At 45.7% G+C, this 18,745-nt stretch overlaps 1 protein-coding gene and 1 long non-coding RNA gene across 2 annotated transcripts in view; both read left to right on the plus strand.

Annotated features, from left to right (window-relative positions):
• The window catches only part of LOC136479544 (probable catabolite repression protein creC), a 194,914-nt gene that overhangs the window by 143,362 nt on the left and 32,807 nt on the right, over window positions 1-18,745 (plus strand). The window lies entirely within an intron of this gene.
• LOC136481617 (uncharacterized) lies at window positions 1,050-3,253 on the plus strand. The gene is made up of 3 exons (XR_010764796.1): window positions 1,050-1,500; window positions 1,912-1,984; window positions 2,635-3,253. It is a non-coding gene; the product is annotated as an uncharacterized lncRNA (long non-coding RNA).

Raw genomic sequence — 18,745 nt, forward strand, 5'->3', positions numbered from 1 at the left:
AAAAAATATCTTACACCTAGTACAAAATTCCTGCCTGGTGGCTACGTTTTGTTAGCACCATGATGGTTCATCTAAACCTAATGCTGTTCAAGGATGCACTCAAATTCAATCTTCCTCTTCTCAGTTTCTTCTTGTAACACTTTTTCCTTAATTATTTAATCTTAGTTGGGGTTTTACCAATTCTGTTCGTTAAAAAGATCAATCCATGGATGTGGTCGGTTAGTAAAAAACTTGACTGGTAGGGGAAGGGATCGTATGACCCCGATCACGAAAACCCCCTGAACCTTGGCCCATGCCCGTTTTATAGGACGAAACTGAACTTAGGCTGGCACATACACAGTTACCCAGGCTGGCGCAGTGCACCGTCACCTGGGCCGACGATGCACCGTGACCACAAGCCAGTGAGCACAACAGGGTGGGGGGCTTCTTTTGGGTGCAATACTAGGGTTCAAACCCTGGTTGATGGGCACAACCACCACCAGCCACACCACTAGTTATCACGCATTTTGTAGGTGGACAGTCGGTAGCAAAACACTACATTATTTTGCTTTCATGTTTGAGCTTTAATTGGTCAAAACAAAAGGAGTGACTAAAAGGGATGGAGCTAGGGTGTGGACATTGGATAGGATCCGTTCAAACTGACAATAATCATGAATGATGAAATGTATGCACGACATGGCACTACTACAATAATGATTTTAGGAGACAAAGTTTTATTTTAATAAGCGGCACTCTCATCCTAGCACCTCTGCAAATAATTTTAGAAGATAACAAGTTTTATAAGAGACTGAAAAGTATGCTAGCCTCTAAAAATATTTTTTCAGTGGTAGGCATTGTTGACGGTAGTTATCATCCATCATGAACCGCCAACATAACTTAAAATCATGCATGAAAATGATCACCAACATAGACTTAGGGGTTTAAACTGACAATTTCCACGAGTTTTGGTGAATCTGTATTTTCAGCAGGGTTTATCCAAAAAATCGTCAAGGAGGATCAAATCGTCAAAGTAAATCACGCTTATCCGCAGCGAAAACTATCCTAGAAGGTTCCAGAAGATTCGGGAAGGCAGTCTGTTGGGGCGAGGTAGCCGCGGAGGACGCGGTGGCCCTTGGCGGCACCGCAGAGGAGCGTCCATGGTGGATGTTTGTGGATCCATGGAGGGGCAGCGTCCGTGAAGGTGTCGCCGTGGTGGATGTCGGGATCCGCTTCTCTCCGCCCAGATCCGCTTTGTTCCGCTCAGATCCGCTTCGTTCCAGGTTAGTACTCGTCCTCATCTCCCCGCCTAGATCCGCTTCGGCTTCTCTCGCCACTTTGATCCTCTCCATCGTGCTCACCTCATGTACTCTCTGTCGACGAGGTGCATTGGCATATTCTTTGTCGAGGATGGCACGGATCTGCTTCAGAGGCCGAGGTGGCTTGCCAGATCCGATACATCGGGTACCTCCATGGCAAGACCGACGAGAGCATCAACGAGGGAGATTTTTGTACAAGTGTCAGGTAGTTCACTATCTTTGCACCGTCAGGTAGTTCAGTAGTAGAGATTTTTGAAATTTCGAGTCGTATCTCTGCACCGTCAGGTAGTTCAGTAGTAGAGATTTTTGTACAAGTGTTGGGTAGTTCAGTAGTAGTACAGTTTGTTTAGAAATTATGTGATCCATATATGTTAACTGCTATGATCCATATATGTTAGCTTATCTGAACCTGAAGAACTCATGGTACTGCATAGGCTGATGTACTAACTCATGGTACTGCATAGGCTGATGTACTAAATTGTATTGCTTAATAGTTCATAGAAATTTTTTCTATGTTCTGGTTGTATTGTCATATGCATTAGGATTTCAAAAAATATTAGTCAATGATAATTTGTATTTCATGGCAGCAAGTTTTTATGACTACTTGAATGTGCAGGGACCTTGAAGGCTTGAACCAAGGAATACGCTGGTGATTTGCATCGGTGCTACTGTATAAGGAAAAAATAAAGGTGAGAAGGGGATTTCCCTCATTACTTTTTTATGCTGGATCAGTCAATTTCTAGTAGTGCACACAGTGATTTAGTTGAGTTTGTTATATAAAAATGTGGTCCTGCAGACCTCTCTCTCTAGCCATCATGACTTATCCCAAGATTGTTTTATTGTTTATTTGTGTTGATGAGTAGCCTTGCTGATTGGAACAAGCACAAATAATTAGAATCAAACATGTCACGAGAAATCAAAGTAGTTTGCTTCAGAGTTTATAGTAAGTACAAGATCTTAATTTGGATCGAGCACAATTTCACTTACTATAAACAGTTGGACAACCATATATCTACTATCTAGTGACAATTTCTTACTATGAACTAGTGGGTTCTCAATTTCTATTATCGTGCTCTTCGCATTTTGGGAGCAAGCACTTGTGCTGCTTGGTTATACTAATAGCTAGACATACTTGCTAAATAATAATCCTATGTTGTTGACTTCTACTTGTATTCAGTTACCTGACAACAAATAAATGACTCATGATTGCATACCTATTTGGCATCAGTTTCTGTCAATGCAGCATAGGTTTTTATTTTTTAAAATACATCTTGTGTGATATTTCCTCCTCAAATTAATGCAATAAGTATCAACTAATGATGGGTCATTGTTGTTTCAGTCAAATATGGAAGCTTTGAGGACAGAACCTGTTGCTGAAGGTGAGACAGCAGTGTCCAGTGTGCAGGTTGTGTCCCAGGTGCTCTCCTAGAATAGCTCAAACCTTTTCCTGAAGACTGTTGGCATCAAACCAGTGCCATCCTCCAAATCATCATCATCAAATGAAAGCAAGCTTCGGGAGCAACTACCAGCTGAAGCTACGGCTGCTGTACAAGGTGAAATCGATGAACTCAGGAAGAGAAGTGAAGAAGCTGAGAAAAAGCTGGCGAGGATACAAAAGGAGATGGAGGAGTACAAGAAGCTGACAGAGATAAATAACAAGACAATGGAGGAGAACAATGTGTTGCTCAAGCGTATCTTGGCCATCAACAATGCTTCTTCGATATGAGCGCTGCTCGTAGCTGCTGGTTCATTAAGCAAGGGGTCTGCTGGTGATTTTGTTTATGTAGTAACTTATGTTGCTGGTGGTTGGCAACTTTTTATTATTTCCTGTGATGTTAATGTGAACTGAGATGAAATTAGTAGTTCAAATTTGATGTCTAGTGAGTTATGTGAACCGAGTTTAGAATTGTTGATTAAGTTGTTGGTCATTGGAATATTGGATCTGTTAATTTATGAAAGCTTTTGATCTTTTCAATATTATTTGCATTCTGTAATGAAATCAGCATGTGCACTTGTGATAAATTATCTGACCTTTCTGTGATGATTTGGTAATTGATTCTGTGACGAATTTCTATTTACTTCAGTGACGAAAATGAGAACCAATCACAGCAAGCCTTGTGGCCCAATAAAAAGTGGACACGTGGACCATCCACATCACTGGCCATGTCAGCTGCCACGTGGTTGGACACGTCACCTGTAATGTGGACGCGCCACGTGGACAAGACACGTCAGCTGCCAGCGTGGCAGACGTCGTCTGGCCGCCTAACAGACGGCAACTCATGACGAAAAAGGGGCTATATCAATGACGAAAATAGATCGTCATAGAAAGAATACGCTTCTATGATGATGGCCATTTCGTCATAGAACAAATGCACATCTATGACGAAAATAGACGTTTCGTCACGATAGGTAAAATATGACGCGCATTCAATGACGAATACCATATCATCACAAATTCGTCATAAAATAATATATGTGACGATTTTGGAGTCTTTAGTGACGAAAGAAGAGCATCATTGATGTACACATCCCTAGTAGTGAGGTCTCCTTCTATTCCTCCTCGCCTGACTCCATCTTCATTAGCCCTGAAAAAAGAGACTCCTCCTCCTCCCCCTCCTCCTCCATCTTCATCAGTGCCGGGAAAACAAAATTCTCGTCATCATCCTCCTCCTCCACCACAGCCTAAAACAAGATCAAGGACATCCTCGTAGTCGCATAAAAGGTCCTTGGATTCGGTCGCTAATGCTCCCAAAGTGGACCAACAGAAAAGAAAAAGGCCATTCAGTGGCAACGTTACCACCTTGATGAAAGAAAAATTTACAGCACACATCTCGAAGGAAGATTGTGTTAGTTTCTTCAATCTTTGTGCCTCACTGCCTTCGTATATGTTGAAGTCCGAATTCAAAAGGCAAACACAGAATAAATACACTACAACAAGAGATGAAGAAATACACAATAAAGATTTAAGAAACATACAGAAGTACGTCGAAGACAACCCAGGATTAACCATGGAAGAGGTCGCGAACATCTATTATGGTGTACAAGGGACAGGAACACTGTCAATGAAGTATGAAAGGGGCAATCTTTTGGTTCCCGATGACGAGTATAAAAATCTGACAACATATATGCGCCAGTTGCATGAATATTACATGGCTCAAGCAACAGAGACGGACGACTTTGGTTTTGAGGTTATTATCCGTTCGCCACATGTTTTCCATTATCCCGAAGAAGAGAAGTTCAATGTCGAGTGGGAGTGCTTGTTCCAGCTATACCAGAAACGTGATCTCGATGTTCAAATGTTGACGCTGTGGACTATGTAAGTACCCTACACGCATGATATTACAATTAACTACTCTCTCGAGATAAATTGTTAACTTTTGAGCACTTCCCATGATTTTATATAGGTGTATATCAAAATTTTGCATTGTAAAAAGCAAATGGGATTATATAGGCTTCTTGGACCCCATGTGAGTCAATAAGAGGACATGTCTAGGCCTCTATGGATGTGACGTGGAAGACCTAAAACAGAGATTGATTGCTGTTTTCGATGAATTCACGATGGAGAAGAAAACCCACATACTTCTAGCCTACAACTGCGAGTATGTGTTCTCGGCTTTTAATTTTATGCTTCTTTTTCGTTAAGATTATTCGATAATTAGGATTCTGTGATTGTAGCAACCATTTCGTCTTCATTTGTGTCAATCTTGTGAAAAATCTGATCGAGGTGTGGGACTCGAAGGAAAAACTATTTCATCATCTGGATGCACTGGTGGCAGTGCTGAATTAGTAAGCGATCCTAATAACATATTATTTTCTAGTCGCACATACCGCTTTCTAATGTTTCTCCCTTTAATGTTGCTCAGTGTCCGAAGAAGACATATTGGTGGGACGCAGGTCCCATTCAAGGTTGTCGAAATGGAGGGGAAGTACCTGTCACAACCGGCGGGAAACAATGAATGTGTGTTTTATGTAATGTGGGCAATGCTTCGCTACATCGGCGAGAAATCGGAAGAAGCCGATAAGTTGGTGTGTATAATCCCCATTTTATTTATATCTGTTAATAATTCAATAAAATGATTTACTGTTCCTCTTTGGATATCATCTATTTTGAACGACAGCGCAAGAAATATAACCACCAAAGGCTGTTAGACATGGAGATCGTCACACTGCAATCGGAGCTCGCAAAGTTCATCTTAGCCAAGGTATTAGAAAAAGATAGATTATTTTCCATTGCACAATCCGTGAGGTACAAGGACCAGTATGGCCCAGAGCGGCTCGCCAGATTATTGTAAGAAGTCCGAGAAGCATTACACAATCTGTGAAGTCTGAGAACATTTCTTTTTTGTTTTGAGGGATCGAGATCTGGATAAGAACATTTGAACTGTAACCGTAACATTTGTAATGTTTAATATTGATGGACCTGTCGTCTACGTAGCGTATATAAAGCGAAACCCGATTCCACGAAAAAATATAAATTAAAATCAATTATAAAACAATAAAATGCCAATGGGCCATCACTGGCGGTTGGCAACGAAACGGCAGCGTTGTCTTGCTCAACACTGCCGGTTTGAGCCATGAACTGACAATGTTGTCTTTCTCAACACTACTGGCTTGAGCCATGAACCAACAGTGTTGTCTTGCTCAACACTGCCGGCTTGAGCATGAACCAACAATGTTGTCTTGCTCAACACTGCCGGCTTGTACCATGAACCGACAATGTTGGATTGCTCAACACTGCCGGCTTGAGCCATGAACCAACAGTGTTGTCTTGCTCAACACTGTCGGCTTGAGCCATGAACCGATAGTGTAGGCTTCCTCAACACTGTTGGCTTGAACCAAGAACCGACACTCGTGAAGCAAACATCACTGTCGATTGGGACTACAAATCGGCAGTATTGTTCAACTAGACACTGTCGGGTGGAGCCAGGAACCGACACTGTTTTCTGTAGATCAGTGTCGGTTTTTAAGAACCGACAGTGATGTCAACCCTCCATCACTGCCGGTATGCCACTGTCGGTTCAAAATCCAGCAGTGAAGTGGTTTTTTTGAACCGGCAGTGATGTTCAGATCTAGGGTAATGCCTACTAATACATGATTTGTAGAGACGGTATGGTAGGGGCGGTTAGCTGAGCCGCCTCTACAAACGATCTCTAGCCGCCCCTACAAATGTTTATTGTAGTAGTGAATGAAAGTGACCAATAGTGTGTGTTGCTAGCTAGGGCGGAGCTCTCTTTTGGCAAGGTATGACGCTTGCCATACCTTAAATTCCCAGCTATTCTCACCCCTAGATCAGGAAGAAGAACAACGAAATGTTGACGGGTTCCTGGCGCCGGGCTACTAGCCTGCTACTTTATACGGCCGTATGGACCCTTTGGCCTGCGAATTGCAGCTAGACAATTTATGCCTTATTTTAATGCACATATATTTATCTCAATCCATATGTATCGAAATGGATTGGAGTGGAATTGAACGAAGTTCCATTCCATTCCACTCCAATACATGTAGAATGAAGTGGATATACATACATCCAAACAAGGCCTTAGCAAGAAATTTTTACTATATTTCGCCACACCTTAAATCTTTTCCGTCCTCCGTCACCATACATATTTAGTACCAAACAAGGCTTACTGCTGCGTGAGTTTGGTTGAAAACTGAGCTGAGCATTGGAAGCTCTGTAGGCCTAAGCATGCATGGTTGGCACTAGATAATCTAGTAGGCCTGATGACCGCCTGAGCAGGGCACTTCCACTCCGTTAAGCAAATCATGTGCTGAATCAACTATTGTGACATATAGTTTGACGCAGATGCATGATCGGTTGTATACTAATATAACTCGATAGTGAACTAGCTCGAACTTGTATATTTGTATATTACGTAACTGTGGCAGCGACCCCCCCCCCCCCCCCCCCCCCCCTTTGATTAAGTATTAATTTGTTTCAGATAAGGTGCATGCAGGGCACCCTTATTATAACTTAACCATCAAGCACATATGTTCAGCTTAGTGAACGCGCGTTGCATGTGCACGATACAGGGACTGTCATCATATTACAAAAGGTGCAGCGCGCGCCTAGCTTCTTGTTCTATTCCTATCACCATACATCCAAAAAAAAGTCCAACGTGCGTACTCTACCATAATTCTAAGTCAAAAGCTACATATTTAGTTTTGACCAAATTTATACAAACAAATTTACAAGACAAATATAACATTAGTCACTTGTATTGTAATTGAATCATAATACATGTATTTATATGACATGGAAGCTTTTGAGAGATACATGATACAATGCAATAAGACTACAAATCTTATCTCCTACAACTAAAAAGAACAAAGTGTGGATATTTTTTGGTGCGATATTTGTTTTGGTTCGTCCGTCTGCCCATGCCTACGATCCCACGACATCTCCCGCATGCTGTGTCTCCTTGATTGAATATTGCCTGCCATGTAATAGAGGAATCACGGCAAAATAGGAAGTAGAAAATTATTGTACTATCCATATACACATTGCATGTTTGCATACTCCAGCATACATGGCAACGAGCAAAAGGAAAGAGAATTAACACAGAAGGAAAGAGAGTTAAGACAAAAGGAACCTCTTTGTATTTCTAAGAACCTTGTCAAATCTGCCTACATTTAATTACTTCCCCTCTTTGCATTTGCAAAAGGAACAACTTTTTTCTCCTTTTATTTGGTTTCACGCTCACGTGTTCCATCACCCTCGCTTGTTGTTTCTTGCTGAAATTGCACTTGTGTCTGTTCATTTTGAATCCTTTCCCTATATCCCGGTTCCCCAATCCATGGTCCATCGCGATAGTAGACACCAAACATCATTTCTTGCGTGAACCATAGTTGATGTCATCTGTCTTCTATGGTTCAGCCTCCCAATCCCAAGAGAAGGTCCCTACCTCTCCCTGACTGGAGATCCGACCTACCAGAGGATTTCCTCGAGTCCATCGGGCAGCGTCTCGCGTCAGGCCACGACGCGGCGTCCTTCCGATCCGCTTGCTCCCATGGCGCGCCACCGTCCCATTCGTGACCTTCGGGGCGCTCTTGCTGCTCTTGTTTGACCCCGACTCGAACCGCGTCGGCTTCTACTGCGTCCCGGAGAAGAAGGTCTTGTCCAAGACGCTGCCCGACGTGCGCAGCAAGGTGGCGTGCGGCTCCTCGTGTGGGTGGCTGGCGCTCATGGATGAGGCGGCGTCCGTGATGCTGTTGAATCCATTCGCCGGTGCCCGTGTCCCCCGCATTGAGCTCCCGCCAGCAGGTGAACACGTCGCGGCGGCGTCCTCATCAGAATGCGTCTCTAGGGTCCACGGCCGGTGGGTCCTCCATCCCACCAACGGCTATGGGGGCGCGGATGCCGTAGGCAGAGCCATCAAGCTAGAAGACATGAGGGACGTGTTCTTTCGTGAGATCGTGCTCTCAGCGCCGCCTGACGTCGTCGGTCGCAAGTGTGTGGCCATGGCCATGCTTGGGTGCTCCACGGAGGTCGCGTTCTGTCGGGTTGGAGTCGACAGCATATGGACTCTACTCGACACCAAACTGGAGTTCTCTATGGGGTCCATCGTCCACTGCCAAGACAAGTTCTTGGTGATCGACTGCACTAAAGAAATCTCCGTCTACAGCAGCAACGCCGCCGGCGCTACTCCAACCACGACGCTGGTGCCATCGATGTCGCCACTTGCGGGGCTTTGCAACCGTAGCTACCTGGAATCAAACGGTGAGCTACACATTATGGGTGCCATAGTGAGCACGTTCCACGAGACACAGAGCTTCACCTACAGCAGCGCGATCTACAAGTGCAACCTCCACGACCGTACGCCGGAGTGGTCCAGGGTGAGGGACATCGGTGATCAGACATTGTTCGTGTCTAAACATTTCAATGAAAGCTTCAGTGGAACAAGTGTATCCAAGTACAAGGAGAACAAAATCTACATATCTGGGCCATTGTATGGGGATCCATACGACTTGGTCCATCGATTGGAGATCGTTGATATTGCTACCGGCGCATCCGAAGTGAAGCCCGTCTAGGAAAAGATGCAGGGTTCCGAGGCTCTAGGTTGGATTCGACCCAATCTCTGGAAGGATCATTGCAAGACATCAATCATCTCATAGTTTCGGACAATATCACAAAGCTACTAAAAACTGTAATTGTGCCCTCACCTCAAACATTGTCCAGATAAATAGATTACAATGAAAGAAATAGATATCGAAGATTTCTTCCTGCCAATATAAAACATTATCTTAGCCGCATCACGGAAAGGTCTATAAAGTAGAGTTTGTGAGCCTGCGACGCCGCGCACTCCGTGACTGTGTTAAATTCATAAACTTTGCTTTTTGGATTAAATGTCACTTTAACGTTGGTATTTAATTTTTACAATATTGTTATCTTATCATGTGATCTATATATTTTTAGTATAAATTATTAGTTATTCCGTAACAACGGGCACGCTACCTACTAAAAATAAAGTTGTAGTAGTACTCTAGCTACGGGAGTTTTGGGCTTTGATCCAAAGGAAAGGATTGTGGTGCTGTCGGAGTTTTCAAGTAGGCCATAGGCCCAATATTTATATCGGCCCATATGGATACACGGTGAGAGGGGGGCGACGTGGCATCCAGCTGGGCCAGCGACGGCGCCGGTCCTCCCACACCGGCCGCACGCTCCCGTGGTGGATGGCGAAAGACTGCCGGAGCTTTTCACCGGGATGGGTATCCCTACCGTTTTGTGATTGCATTGGGGGAGATAAGAGATGACGCACGGATTCCAGTCTGGATCATCTAGTAATCCTATACGCGGGGCACTGCTTCTCCGGTAGCACATCCTCTGCTGATCGCTGAATTTTAACATTCTTTTATTGGAAAAACAAATGAAGAACTCATGTACATCAGTTGTAATCGCAGCGAAATCGAAATATATTTATACACATAACTAGGGATGAAAACGGTACGGATATTTTCCGACCGTATTCGAAACCGAATCCGTTTAGAGGGGTTGAGATCTGTCCGTATCCGAGTCCGGATATCCAACATCCGATACCGTATCCGTATCCGAATACTCAAATCGCATATTTATGATGTCGATATCCAATCGTATTCTATCTGACATAGTTGACACTATCCGTATTCGAATCCGAATCCAGACATAAATATGAAAACAAATGTAATATCGGTGATATCCGTCCGTATCCGATCCATTTTCATCCCTACACATAACTATGTCACAGACTCATAGACACCTATTTTATGTGAGACTCCACTCACAAAAGCTTGCCCTGCAAATAGAACTGTTAATCCTCCAGCTAAGCCTGAGCAGCAAGGCAATGGGAAATTGAACTCCATCTACCTGAGTATGATTGTCGGGTTCATCTTTGGCCTTTGGGTGGTATTCTGCATTATGCTAACTGAGGTACTCCTATTACTTCTTCATTGATTACTTGTACCACAAGGTGTGTGTCCATACCAATGACACTTGGAACATACTGGTGAAAAGGAGTCTATGGTTTGGACACACACCTTGTGGAAGAAGTAATAAGAGTACCTCAGTTCCTTATCTAGAATAATGCAGAATACCACCCAAAGGCCAAAGATGAACCGGACAATCATGCTCAGATAGATGGTGTTCAATATCCCATTGTCTTGCTGCTCAAGCATAGCTACTATATATTGCTACATAACCAGTGTTGGTTGAATGATGTTTCCTGGATTTTGCAGCTCTAGATCCTTTCCCCTCTCCACAGTAGCATCGACTATTGGTAGACGCCATGGGCCATACCACCTTCCATCAAATATAATGCACATAAATCCAATTCTTGAATTGTTTGATGGCTGTGCTCTCACATTGTAGTCATCCTAAAACAGAGTACCAAAATGCTAAGTATGAATGAAACAAGTGCATCACAAAATTAGCATTATTCATGGGTAAGTTTATGCCAAATTTGCGTGCAACTCGATCAGGCAGGTGGAACTCGACGGCATAGAAACATATCAGAGGGCACTTCATCCTGTATAAGTCATCGTCACTCGCACACATGATGCTCAAAGGAAAAGGAAGTGCCCCCTCTCCTTAGTATGACTGCCACGACACCTGCAACATGTCCAAACAAGATGTTAGATGCTATACTAAACCAATAGAAAGCAGCATTGAAAATAAAATTTACTTACACTAGATGTCATGAGCATGTCTAGCTCGTTGGTGTAATCACGGTATGCCGGCTCCAACCTCATGTGCGGAACCCTAACCTGGTCCCAAAGGTACGCTCACATCGGCTGCCGTCTTGGTGGCTGACCTGGGAACCACGCATGATGAGATAGAACCTCGGGACGGCCAACTGGTAGAGAGGCCCACATCCACAACTACAACAGGTACACGCATCCACCAACTGACGTTGAGGATGAAGTCTGACGACACGCCTCGCACAGCTGCCGGTAAAGGAAACACAGCACTGCGGAGCCCCAGTTGTACTAACCCGCCTGCTACCAGTCAGTGAGGTAGTGGATCCACATCCAAGATGCAGTGTCACCCATGGCGTCGTGGAAGAGAACATAGGCAAATAGGTGCAGGATCCACGCCCTGCAGTAGTGTCAATCTGTCTGCTCATATGCATCCCCAGGGCACTGTGCGAAATGCTCCCGCAGCTAGGAGATTAGAACTCCAGATGTGCAAGCCCCTTGATCCTCAACCTCAAGGCCAAGGAAGGCCGCTACTTGTTCTCTCTAAGCATCTGACCTGCACGGCCCAGTCACTGCGTCGCCACGAATCATCAGACCTAGCATCTTTTGACAATCCTCTAGCGTCATTGTCATCTCTATGAAAGGCAAGTGAAAGTTGTGAGTCTTGGGCCGCCACCTACATTTTAGAGAAAGTAAGATTACATGTCAAATAGGCAAGGGCACACAAAATTGAACATGAATGGAGGCACTAGATGCAAGGTAATACATGTCAACCAATGCAGTTATGGCCACTGAGTTAAACTTGTTCAACCCACGATGAACCTGAAATGAGATGACATATAGGCCAGCCATTTGCAGTAAAGGAGTGTACCGGTCGTCGTACTATAAAGCCAAGAACCCATCGTGGGTTCTAGAACGAAGGAGAGGAAGGTCATGCTTGGAATGAAACAAAGTCTTACGTTATTTGACGAACAACACATGTACGCTCACAAAAATTTGATCAACATGTGTATATTATTACCTATCCTCCCCCCTGCTATGAGATGTCCTCGATGGGTCTGGTCGTGCGCCGGGTCGAGCAGGTGGAATTGCGCCATCCTACAAAAAATCAATGAAATATAAATTCAGTATACAATGAAACATAAACTTAGAGTTGTATAAGTAATTGACACAATTATAAGCATAAATTAAGACATGCATAATTAATTGAATGAATACGACATATATGAAATAATGAAAAGAACCATTAGTCACACCTCACTAATCTGCCAATGGCAAGTGCGTGAATTGTGGCCTAGTCTACCGCACTTGCCGCACTCATTCTACTCGGGGTCAATAAGAAATGGTGTTGCTCTACCACGCCTCGTTCTTCCAAGTATCTGATCCATAACCATCCTGTGCCTTGTCCTCTTCCTCGATCCACGCTTGTTCCAATGGTAAGTTGGATCTGCAATATACTTTGGCCCATCAAATGGAGGCCACTCTCTAGGGTCCCGGAAAGGCACGAAGCGGGGGCTCCACATGCGCACTAGCGTGTCTACACTAAACTTGTGAGGTATCATGCTCTCGATAGCAAAGTTGCGATGCCTAGCTGCTGCCACCAAATGAGAACATATGAAGTGGTACTGCCTTGGTTTACCACAAGTGCACATGAAATCTCGGAGGACTACCATATGTATCCTCGACTCTCAGACCTCGCTGTCGGACATTGTCCCGCCCCCTATGCTCGACCTGATAAGTCCCTGTGGTGAGGTCAAAACATGTAACCTCATGTGTGGTAGCCCTTTCATTTGCCTTGTCTAGGTGTTCCTTTGGTTTTGGAGGCCATCTCTCCCTAGCACTCTGCAACTTCTCTGCATTGGCGTGTCTATTGTTGAACCAGGCAACAAGCTTGTAGAAGGTGAATTGAACGATTGCGTTCACGGACATACCATGTGTCCCCAATAGTAACTTATTGAATGACTCCGCCATGTTGCTGCACTAAAACTCATACCTCCATCCACCGGCGTCGTGAGCTATTGTACATTTATCCAAATCCCTCATCAAACTTGTGAACCATTATCTACCTTCTGCATTTGTTGCAGTCCTAACCTGTTCCAACTTACACTAAAAGTACCTGTCCTCAAGCTACCGAGTAGCATCCTAGAACAGCTCAAAATTATCCTTCATACCATCCTTTCAAAGTAGATTCTCAACAAGGTGCCGAGTACACCAACGATGATGCAAAGGTGCATACCCCTCTATCTGCTCTCGCGTGGCATTAAGTATGCCCTGGTGCCTATCAGATATGACGCCAACCTCCCTGCTAGGTCCAACCACATGTATCCAGACTAGCCTCAAGAACCGTCCCCAACTGTCATTGTTTTCCCTCTCAACCAATGCAAATGTCAAAGGAACCAACATGTTGTCCGCGTCATAGGATATGGCTATAAGAAGTGTGCCCCTGTATTTGCCAATCAAGAATGTACCATCAATGGACAAGACGGGACGACAGTGCCTAAAGGCCTCGACACACTGAGGGAAGCACCAGAATGCACGAAAGAATATCTGCCTCCCATCCTTCCATGCATTTGGTTTTGGGATGTACTCATAATACATGCCTGGATTCACCGCTTTGATTGCATTGAAAAGTACTGGCAGCTGCTCATACCTAGCCTCCCAGTCCCCATATATCATCTTTCATGCTCGTTGCTTAGCCCTCCAAGCTTTACCATAAGTTATCACATAACCTCCATACAACTCCGCAACGGTCATGATAATTGTCCTAACCTTTATGTTGGGTTCTAACTGCAATATTCCCATCATTCGTTTGGCAATGAGGGTAGATGTCAACTGACAATGTTTCTGTGTAAGCTCATGGTCAGCACAATTGTGTGGCCCGACAACTTTTGTGATCTTCCACTTCCCGGTGATCTTTTGCTACCTTGCACAAACCCTCCATGGGCACCGTTCCTTGTCACACACAACTGTGTAATGGCGCTCCACATATGAATGCAAGACCTTGTAAGGTCTCTTCCGTATCATTGCAAACACCTGCAACCACCTCTTCAATGCATGGAGGTCCTTGAATACCTTACCCTTCTCAATTACCATGCTAGGGCCGGCCTCAGGAGCTTCTAGGAGCTCATCATCACGTCCTTCTACACACGCCTGATCGAAATGAGCAAGACGCTGAACTCGTGAACTCTTGGATCATGGCGGCCGAGAAAAATACGCCTGAACATCTCAACATCACTCTCTATCATCTCTCCAATAGGGCGATCATTATCAGAATCAAGATCCATTCTCATCTCATATGCATCTGAATCATTCATAATTTCAACACTATTGGAGCCACGGAATCCATCTCCATAGTGCACTTGCGCAGCAACTGGGGGCACATCCACATTGTCAGGAATGTCTCCTGCAACATAAGTAGAAATATGAGGAAAGAAGAAAAAATTGATGTAATGAAGGGGGTTAGCTCCCAACAAGCGTGCAGATAAGACACTTACTCGAATGATTCTGTGTCAAAGGGATCTCATGAGGAGGATCTGATAAGCATCTCGAACTACCTCATTGGGGCAGATTCAGCATCGAGAACTGTAGGTGCAACCTCCACATCCATAACAGGTTCCGGGACGGGAGGGTTGAAGTGTACCCGCTGACCCATTGGTGGGGAAAACCAGCAAGAGATGGGTTCAACTAACACCCGATGCACAACCACGTCCAAACTTTGAAACTAGCACTTCATAACCGATCTCACATAATTCTCGCACTAGTCTGCACACCGAATTGGGATCATCTTCCTTAGGATGTTGAGAGGGGAACCTAGGTGAAATACGCCCTCCACTACGATGTCATCATCTCCATAGCAATGTAGCTCCTCCCGAGCCCTTGCAACTAACTCACTAAATGAGAGCTTCTCATTGAATAACATAGCCACGCTTCGCATGTCAACAAACTTAACACATCCATAGTCATCTCTTTCCATGGTACCTCCATGATATATGCTCACTAGGTTGTCCATCTAGTTCATACACATAACGATGCACAATTCATTTAATCCAATATAAATGAAGCATACTAAGTACAAGGTCTCTAGTATGAAATAAATAACTAAATTGATACTATCAATTCACTACTAACTAACTATGTCAAGTTACTCTCTAACTAACTATGTAACTACGTATATAACTATGTAACTAACTATATATCTAACTATGTGCATGGTAATTACATATGAAGAAAATTCTATCTAACTAACTATTCTATCTAACTATTACATCTATCTACCTAAATTCTAACTATTCTATCCAAATTCTATCTATCTATCTAAATTGTATCTAGCTATCTATTACCTTGCAGGATTACATCTATCTACCTAAATTCTAACTATTCTATCTAAATTCTATCTATCTATCTAAATTGTATCTAACTATCTATTACCTTGCAGGGATGGCCGGTGTGTGGAGGTGCGGTGGCGCCCATACCCGGGCGTGGAGGTGCGGCGACGCTCGCACCCGGGAGTGGAGGGGCGGCGGCGCCCACACCCGGCACGTGGAGGGGGGCAGCGCCACTTGGATGGCGAGGGACGGCGGCCGGGCGGCCACATGCGGACGGCAGGCGGTCTAGGAGGAGCCGCGGGCCGCTGGGAGGAGCGGCGGGCAGCGGTTTTTAGTGAGGAGGAAGTAAGTTCGAATGCGAGAAAGGGAAAGGGAGGAGCTCCCTGTGTGAACTAGCTTGGCGCCAAGATCTATGGCGCCAAGCTTGGCGCCACCCACGTTGGCGTCAAGCCCCTCCATGTCAGCATCCACGTCACCAACGGCGCAACGACCTTGGCGCCAACCCCCCTAGCACCAAGACGTGTAAGCTTGACGCCAAGCTAAGGTTACAGCTTTTGAAATGTTGCCGCCAGGGGCGTATTTGTGAGATTCTTTCAAAAAATGGGCTAAAAAACAAAGCGTGCAGACATGAGACCATCTCAGAAGCGAACAGGGACCATCTCGACCTTCTCATTCGATCCCGACCTCAAGCCATGACCACAGAATCTCCATCGAGGGGAGGCTAGCGGGCCAACTGAGTTGGTATCTGGAATGACTCAGGAATCTACCGTGAGGCGGGTTGAGGAGCAGCAAAATACCCCATGCGGGCTATGTCGACCCCGTTACGAATGACATACCCGTATTCCGCTCGAACTAGACCCGTTAGCGAGCTCACCAAGCACACCACTCGAGCCATCGAGGCAAGCGGCTTTAGCTCAGCCCCTCCAGTCACGGAGACCGAGGACGGGGTGACGCATGAAACCCGATCGATGCCGCCTTGGTCCGACTAGACCCAGGGGCTTGGGCTGAAAGACCCCAACTCAGGGGCACAACTAACAACGCAAGTTCCAAACGAACACCCCGACCAACGCGACGTCCTCCTGGTGGGCAAAGATGCCTAGGTCCTTAGCCCCAGTAAAAGAACACTAAGGTGTTCAGCACCGACCGACCCCCGGTCGGCCGCGAGCTCGGGGGCTACCCTCACCTGGTGCGCTTGCGCGCACCCGACGAATACCGGACCAATGGACGACCTTCCCCTAGGAGGAAAGGGTCACCATTCCCACTCGATTCATCCTTGGTCGAATAAACGCTGTTCAGCCTCCAACCGACTCACCAGTCGATCATAGGCTCAGGAGCACTGGGTGCACTCACGCGAACCCAGCAGAATATTTACTAAGGATGAGTCCTCGGGAACCGGACACCCTGCGCAGCTCGGCGCACCCCTGCGGCCTGCGCTAGCCAACTCTTCTGGAGCTAGGTGTCAACACACGTCTGACATGCCCCGACGACCTCTGCCAAATGTCCCGTCGAAGGCTGGGCGCCAGTACTTGCTTTAGGGGCTAGCACGTTCATTCGAGTACCTTACGCGATCCAGCGGATAAAAGGGAAAGACGCACCTCAAGTCCCAAACAACAGTCCACCCCAGGGTGCGACGGGCATATAGATCACATGTCAAAGACAAACTTTTTCATTAAGATGAAAACACAAGCCAAAGGCTTTACAATATCGTGCAAAGCGTGCAGACACGGGACCCCGAGGGCCTTACAAAATCACGTGATGCGTGTAGGCACAACCTAGGGACTACCCTACAACTCGGGACCAAAACAAAGAAAAGGAGCGCGGCCCACAAAAAAACAGCCACGCCTAGAGCCTCGCTCGTTGACCCGTCCATGCCCCTTCTTCTCTGATCTCCTCCTCCTGAGCGAGAGTCGCCAAGATGCATCGGGTGGAAGGAGAACTCGAGCAACCCGGGAAGTTGCACAATCTTCTCCCTTTGTTGCGGTCCGGATGAAGAAAAAAAGAAGGCACGGAGGGAGTACGAGAACCGCGTCTCGGACACCTGGGAAGATTGGCCGGCAGCCAAACGCGGCTTTCGATGCCTGCCTATTCCCACCGTCGATGCCTACATCTCGAGCCACCCCAACAGTTGCCTTCCTACTGCACCGTTGAGTGTAGAAGAAGGATGAGATGAATGCCCAATGACCTCTAGCGACCGGCGGGCTAGGATCCGAGCGCGGCATGGAGGACAAGAAGGCCAGGCCTCCTCGTCCACCCGAGGTGGAATCCTCGTCTTTTGACCAAGCCACAAGCAGCACGATAGGGCCACGTTACGAGAGCTCTTCTTGCAGTTTAGCCCGCGAACGTGACGCGAATGGTTGTGGTAAAGGGATGGGATGCCTATTACGAGAGGTCTTCTGGTAGTCATGTGGAGCGGCCTAGCCCGCCTAGGGCAAAAAGCAGGAGTCTCAAGCCTACCGAATCTACAGCCAGAGCCATGGTGACTACGACTCATGGAAACTCCGGACGCGGAGGCCCCATATTTATAGCCGGGCAAATGGCCATGATCCGGGAATGGTTTCCATCCTCGCCCATGGGCGCGCGGTAAAAGCGCTTGATACCGAGGCGACCCCTCAGCTACCCCGCATTAAAGGCGTTGCGCCTCAAAACGACGATTCGGCTATTCGCGTATCAAGAATCGAAGGGAAGTGCCCAAAATTTTTCAAGATTTCTCGTCACATCGAATTTTTAGACGCATGCATGAAGCATTAAATATAAATAAAAAATAAAACTAATTACACAGTTTAGACGAAATTCACGAGACGAATCTTTTAAGCCTAATTAGACTATGATTGGACATTAATTATTAAATAACAACGAAAGTGCTATATAGTACCATTTCCCAAAAAATTTCGCCAACTAAACAAGCCCGAAGTATCAGGCCACGAGGCACCAGTACGGCTTCACGAGGGCTTCGCCCTT

Source organism: Miscanthus floridulus, chromosome 9 (genome assembly GCF_019320115.1).
Source record: "Miscanthus floridulus cultivar M001 chromosome 9, ASM1932011v1, whole genome shotgun sequence".
Lineage (NCBI taxonomy): Eukaryota > Viridiplantae > Streptophyta > Magnoliopsida > Poales > Poaceae > Miscanthus > Miscanthus floridulus.